The 6,985-nt window shown below is 38.1% G+C and overlaps 1 pseudogene across 1 annotated transcript; it reads right to left on the bottom strand.

Annotated features, from left to right (window-relative positions):
• Window positions 1-60: 60 nt before the first annotated feature.
• Window positions 61-6,945, bottom strand: LOC144639583 (uncharacterized; annotated as a pseudogene). The gene is made up of 12 exons (XR_013568177.1): window positions 6,852-6,945; window positions 6,050-6,270; window positions 5,435-5,814; window positions 4,853-5,020; window positions 4,021-4,131; window positions 3,699-3,815; window positions 3,243-3,333; window positions 2,220-2,594; window positions 1,870-1,980; window positions 1,457-1,567; window positions 526-636; window positions 61-306 (listed from the first exon to the last, which is right to left on the bottom strand). The product of XR_013568177.1 is annotated as an uncharacterized LOC144639583 (transcript).
• Between the last annotated feature and the right edge of the window lie 40 nt (window positions 6,946-6,985).

The raw sequence follows: 6,985 nt of genomic DNA, 5'->3' as shown, positions 1-6,985 counted from the left end.
AAAAGCGAAATATTTTTTTTACTAATATAGGATCTTGTCTCTGCGAAACTGTCTCTGTCCTTGCTCAGAATATAACTACCAAGTCTCGCTTTCAAGTGTACCCATTCCAAGCAGAAGACAATTTAGTGTTGGAACGGTCCATTACTGTTGATTAACAGAAGCGCTTATAAAAAGAAATGATTACTAAAGTAGTTATAGAAATATTTTTTCTTACCTGGAAAGAATGCCCCGACACACTCAGGTAATAGGTTCCACTAGAGTTCAATCCTGACGTGTAGTGTTTTTTACAGGATATGTCTGGTGATACTTAAGAAAGGAAAATGGAAATTAATAACATGGAATAAGGATTGACTGTTTTGCTATTCAAGTTAAATGTAAACGGACCTGAGACGTGGTATCTAGATAGACATTCCGGTTGCAAGTCGCAAAGATGATGGCAAATCTTGCACGCTTAAAGAGTTTATATCTTCTAAATGATTTAATTTAAGAAGAGGGTAATTATACTCTTAAAAATATTTTTTTTACCTTCACAACGTGATCCAGCAAAATAGCTTGGACACAAGCACGTGAAGTTGTACACACCATCTACACATGTTCCACCATTTTGACATGGATTGGACTGACATTCATCCGTTTCTAAATGTAAAAATAAAGGTCATTTGTCACACGTTTTGTCTTGAAATCTTGCATATCAGGGCTAAACATAGAATACGTTTGTCCCTAAGCTTCTTTGATCTGCATCATCAATCCACAATCACAAGTTACTGATACTTCTTGTTTTTATCTTTGCTTTCATTCAAACTTCTTTTTTTTCATTCAAACTACTTTTCATTCAAGCTTCTTTGATCTGCATCATCAATCCACAGTCGCAAGTTACTGATACTTCTTTGTTTTTATCTTTGCTTTCATTCAAACGCCAGTGCTTGTATTTTTGTTGTTTTGTTTTTACGCGACGGTCGATAATATCCAAACGTTAATCATCTATACTGTACAGATGTCCAAGTCAAGACATTTTTTTCCATCATATCTTGTATCTTTACGAACAATATACAAAATTCTACAAGGATTGCTTAATGGGGCTAGCTTGTCTGTCTAAATACGTTTCTTGTGCAGAATCCAGAAAGCGTTTTTAGGCATTTTTTCTAACTAGTGCCAACCTTCTACAACAATAAATTGGAAGAGGTTGTCCTGAAGTGTGGGCAGGTTAATCATTTATACTGTACAGATGTCGAAGTGGTCATTTTCTCCTCTGTATCTTTACGGACATTCTACAAGGATTGCTCCATCGGGCTAGCTTAGCTGTCTAAATACTTTTCTTGTGCAGAATCCAGAAAGCATTTTTTATCAATTTTTATGACCACTGTAAACCTTCGAGAAGAATAAATTAAAAGAAGCTTGTCCTAAAGTGTAGGCAGGTTTGTTCAGCAGTAACTCTTCAGTAAAGATAGCACATTACCTTGACACCGATGCCCAAAATATGGCGAAGGACAAGAACACGTGAAGTTATTAACTCCATCAGTACAAGTTCCACCATTCAGACATGGACTGCTGGAGCATTCGTCAAACTCTGCGTCAAAAAATAACATTTAAATCGTTTACAAGAAAAAACCCTAGTGCCTTAGTATTATAATGGGTGCTCTTATGCTTTTAACCCGTTGTGTTCTTTGTAATTATAAGAAAACATTCTACCTTTCAGAGCAATGATATTTTTAAATAAAAAAAGTCGCTGACAAACCCAAAGTTTTCCAACCCAAAATAATCTTCTTCTGGCGTCAACTGCGTAAAGTGATTAGTTCAGTGGAAAGGTTCCGAAACTCGCGCCTATTGGCTAATATTGGATAAAAATGAACAGCAATAGTTGAAGCTCACCTTCACATGAACTCCCTTTGTGAGTTGGTGGACATATGCAGCTAAACGTCCTTTTACCATTTTTGCAAGTACCTCCATTCAAACACGGAGTACTGGTACATTCATCATAATCTGTGAACAGACAAATTTTGTGGTTAATTAGATTCAAGGTTATTAAAATTAATAAAAAATGGCTATCAAATGGTATAATATTCAATGTAATCATGGAACACACGATGGAGCCAGATGTTCTGTGACTTTATCCTGCCCTTCAACTATCCAGACAGCCTTTTTCTTCCCTGCGTAGTTAAGATTCCTTTTTACTAGAAACATGATTTACGTAACTTGTGATCATGAAAACTGTTTAACACCTTTTTTGCAGGTAAACCGGTGGCATGCCGAGCAATCCACGTCATTCCACGTGTACCCATGTCTAGCACCGAGTGTGTGTACGCAGTCCTCTCCCCTAAAGTCGTTCGGTTGTTTCTCCGCCCAGTAGCGGAATTTATCAGGACACCCATCCACCCAGGAGAATAATCCTTCTGTTGCAATGTCATTCAAACCAATCCACGCCTTGTCACCATTGTGTCTGTGCTGAATATACACGTTCTCTTCCTGACTTTCAATAGCGAGTAAATTAGCCCCCATGCCTCTGCAGATTGTACTGGCGTTGGACCATGTCTCACATGTTTCACTGGTGTAGTAACAGGAACCATTGTAGAAACTCCAGCCCGGCTCACAGACATCTTTGTGAAAATAAAATGAAAATGTAAAATAAAGCTTTATGTTGAAGTTACCCTGAAATGTTTATAGAACTATTAATCACTGCCAAAGAAAGTCTCTCCTTTTTTACATGAATTACAAAGCTGTTCTTTTCTAGGTAGGTAACATGGTCAGAAAAATGCAAGATCGAGTTCATCAAACTTTAGCCAAGCCGAAGACCTGGTTTAATTGTACAATGCAAGCATAGGAATAAGTGCAAGTATAAGCTATTTTAAAGAGTGTTTACAGGTGTGACATGCATAAGCGTCAGGCGATACATGCAAGCGAAGTCACGGTGACATTATAAGTTTGTTCTGTTCACGTTGTACCTGTTAACCAGTCTGTGGAAGCTGTCGATAGCATCGATAAAGAAATTGTTGGGCTTTCGTCATTCCGGTTTACACGGATGACGCAACGACTCGGGCATAATCGCAGGAAAATGAAAAATATTTCCTTTTCTTGTGCTTGCGTTTATGTCTGCGTTCGGAATGCAATAAGCTGTCTTGTGTTTATGCTTATATCCTTGTGCATGCGTCATATAAGCAAACCAGGCTTAGCGGAACAAAATAAACTACTTATTTCATAACAAACCAGGCTTTTTACATAACATTTATCATTTATTTACATCTCACCTGGCATGACTGCATATGAGACTGACAGAGGGTCATGCTGGTTCACAAACAACTCTTTCACGCATGCTCTAAAACCAGTCTTGTTTATGTACTGCAAGGAAAGAAGAAAGTTGATATTAGCCAGCCTTGAAGCCATGAAATCCAAAACTGGCAAAAGGAACGGAATCAAAACATATGAACAAAAGGCAGCATGATTAACGATAAAGAAAAATAAAATGGTGTCATTTAACATTACAATTGCAGCGCTTTGCACTTCGTTACTATCTACTGAATAAATTTTTCGCTTGAACCCTTCAGTTATCTGAATCACCTTTACCTTAGAGAACATTCCATTTGTGATTCTCCGCAGTCTTACATGTAACCTCCTCTCACAAATTTTATTAATACCGCGGATAAGTTATGGGTTACTTCAATATACATCGCACGTAGTTACTATAAGAATAAATAATATCTGACCTCAACCCAAGCTGATATGGAGTTGTAAATGGGGTTCAGGTTTCCTCCGTTTGTTGAATGGTTTGCAGACACCAGTACTGCTGGAGAGTCGTTATAATGCTTCGTAAAGACAATATCCTAATAAAAGGATTTGTAAATAAAACAATTATTTTTTATTGAAAATTGGTTTTGGATTGAATCTGCCCCTTTTTTGTCTTTTTCAAAAGTACGATTTCAAAAGGAGCAAACTGGGGAAAGGGTGAGTGAATAGGAAAGTGGTTAGACTGTGAGTATGAGAGGAAATGAGCAAGCGAGCCAGAACAATGTAAAGTGCTAAACATACCTCACAAAATGCATAGTTAAAGTCTTTGGATGGCTTGTTCCCGTTGGCAAAGTGTATAGACCCGTGCTCTCTAAACAGAGGTCGATGAAGCTCTTCAAATGCCATCCAGTCCTGAAAAAAAAGTTCCTTTAGTCAGGTTGTCACCTTGATGCAAAAACTAACCAACAAAAAAAAACAGAGCTTTCCACAAAATTCCACGCTGAATAGTATAGTAGTGTTTGTTAGAAGTTTCAATTTTTAATATTGTATTGTATCCCTTTATAATTCAGTTTTTAACTGCAATGGTAATAAATAAACATTTTTTAAAAGACATAAACGACGGCATAGTGCCGGCGTTTAAAATTCTGGAGGCCATTTGCGTCGTTAATCGTGTACTAAACTGTTTCTACTGTTCCACTCATTTTATGTAAAATAAACCCCTGCCTCTGAAAACGTACATATTGTGTAATTCCGGCCTGAAGCAACATTTTGAGCTGAAAGCTAACCGGAGATCACGAAACATCAATAGTGTATTTCACAAGGAAAAACGAGAGATTCTATCACGGTTCACGCGTCAATTATAAACCCAACCAGCGACGCGATACTGTTTGGTTCCAAAAAGGTAGATTTTGGCGGGAAAGCAAATTTCAAAGCCGATTATGTTCGCCATGATTGCACTCATGTTTCAAGCTATATGTACTGAATCACGCTTTATTAGAAAACATGAAAGCTGCTCAGTTATTGATGCTGAAATAGCTTTTCAACCCTTTCTTAATCGAGAAAAAAATATATTCTATACTGAAATTATAATCGATTTGTTAATAAAAATTATATATAACAGAAGGTCGCTTACAACATGGATACTTTGGTGAATTCCATCAAAGTTCTGTAATTCTCTGATGCAGATCTTGAAAGACGTTGTTGTTAAATCTTCTACCCACACAGAGGAGGCATCGTGCCTTACACCACGCCTTTCATGCTCCGCTGACACAAGTACAGTTGGCGCTGATTTAAACTTTCTCTGCGAAAATAAAAAGACCACTTGAAATTGTCACTGAATGGTCAAAGGAAAATAAAGAAACGGGATTATGGCATTATGACGTGCTATGCATGGTGGAAATTCAGCCAGACCTGTACAGTTTATGTACAAGCTGAAAACCAGCTATGATGTCCACGCCACCCATTTCCGAAGGATGCGCAAGAATCAACCTGATCATTTCTCTTAGTATGATAGGTTATAAGATCAAAAACCTCGCCAAAAAAATCCCCAGCACCCAGGGGAGGCTGAGAATACACTGATGTTAATTTCATTTTATTTTATTTTTTTGGTCGTTTGGATAAAAGCAACTATTCCTTCAAATGAAACAAACATTTGTCAACAAGAGTATTATAAATACCACAATGATTGATGTATTTAAACTAGTTATTTTCTCACCGGAGGCAGTGATACCGTGCGGCAGTTCGTCCCAGTCCACCAAGTCGGCATGTCCGTTTCACCCGACACTCCCCCGTCAGGGGCCCCCTGGTATGCTAAAAAGTCAACTGTGGCAAACGCTTGTCCATTTTTCTTCTCATTTCTCCCAGCCTGTGTTACGCAAACTGTAAAGTTGTTCTCCCTGATTTCTTCAACCCAGGGCACCACGGCTTCGTGGACATATCTTGAGTCTGAGAAGTTGACATGATTGACAGAAACTTGTATGTGAACCGGTTTATCAGGATAGAAGACGTAAGGAGCCAGTGGAACTTGTTCGCAAACTGCTTCAGCCCAACTTGGGGTGCGATGGAGACGATGGCGACCTTTCTGGGAAGGAAATCCTTGAAATGAAAGTACCGAGAAAAATGGTTGAACATTAAGCAAAATAATTAGACATTGTCTCTCTAGTGGACATTGTAGAAATAAGACTCCCACCGTTGTCTCAAATGAAAAGAAAATTCCTTATTTTTACCCTGCCTCGGTAAGTTTTTTTTTATTTTTTGCTTAACCATCCCAACTACATGTAATATTTTAACTGCCATAGAGGATGGTAGCTGATGGTATGTCTCAGATTACCTGTACAGTCACCGGGGTGATAAAGAGTGAAGTTAGCTTTCAGATGGCACATTTCTCGCTGGAACACACACTCGTTGTCGTATGTGGTTCCAGTTAGAGGAACACACGGGCTCTTCGTATGACGGACAGTTATCCACGCATATACACCGCGCATCCCTGGGGCCCAAATGCCTTACAAACAGCGAAGTAATTACAGGAAATGTTGATACATGGATCAAGATCTGTGAAACAGAATATGAACAAAATATGAGGTTTACTTGGTTGTGAACAAATCAGTTTTAATCATTGCTAAAAGCTTTTTTTTTGGAAAATACCTTTTCCCCTTTATTTAGCAAAATGAGAACAATTATTGGCCACAAGGATATCTGACTTGCCCATTCTAATGTATTTGGTACAGAAAGAAACCGGCTGGGTTGGCGTTCGTGGGGGGCTGCTGTTGCATCGGCGGCGGACCGGGATGGGTGGCGCAGTTTTCTGGCCGGCCTCAAGAGTCCTCATGGGCTCGATGAGGATGAGTGAGTGAGTAATAAATCAGTACAAGAATACATAAGACTTTTTTTACTGTCATAGTCCGAATTTGTTTCTTTTGATAAGAATAGCAACTCGTTCCCATGTAGTTTCCATGTAGTTAATCTTGCAGCTTTTATAAAATAAACAATTTCTTTTACAAGCATATATTATTCCCCAAAATTGAACAAATTAAAGTCTAACATTCGTGACAATGTTTAACTTAACACATTTTCACTTTAATATTTTTAATTCTTTTAATATGCATTTCAATGTAATTTAGTTGGGTATTTACCTCCAATAACTGCATAATCAACAGTAACAGGATCATGCTGACTCTCCATTCCTGCCAAGTCTTTTACGCACATACGAAAATATGAAATCGTTATTTCCTGTTGTCAGACAAATATCAACCTCATATAGTAAAAA

The sequence above is a fragment of the Oculina patagonica genome, unplaced genomic scaffold, assembly GCF_052425735.1.
Source record: "Oculina patagonica isolate OP01 unplaced genomic scaffold, crgOcupat unplaced1084, whole genome shotgun sequence".
NCBI lineage: Eukaryota > Metazoa > Cnidaria > Anthozoa > Scleractinia > Oculinidae > Oculina > Oculina patagonica.
Note: the sequence above shows the minus strand (reverse complement) of the source record. Positions and strands in the feature narration are given on the sequence as shown.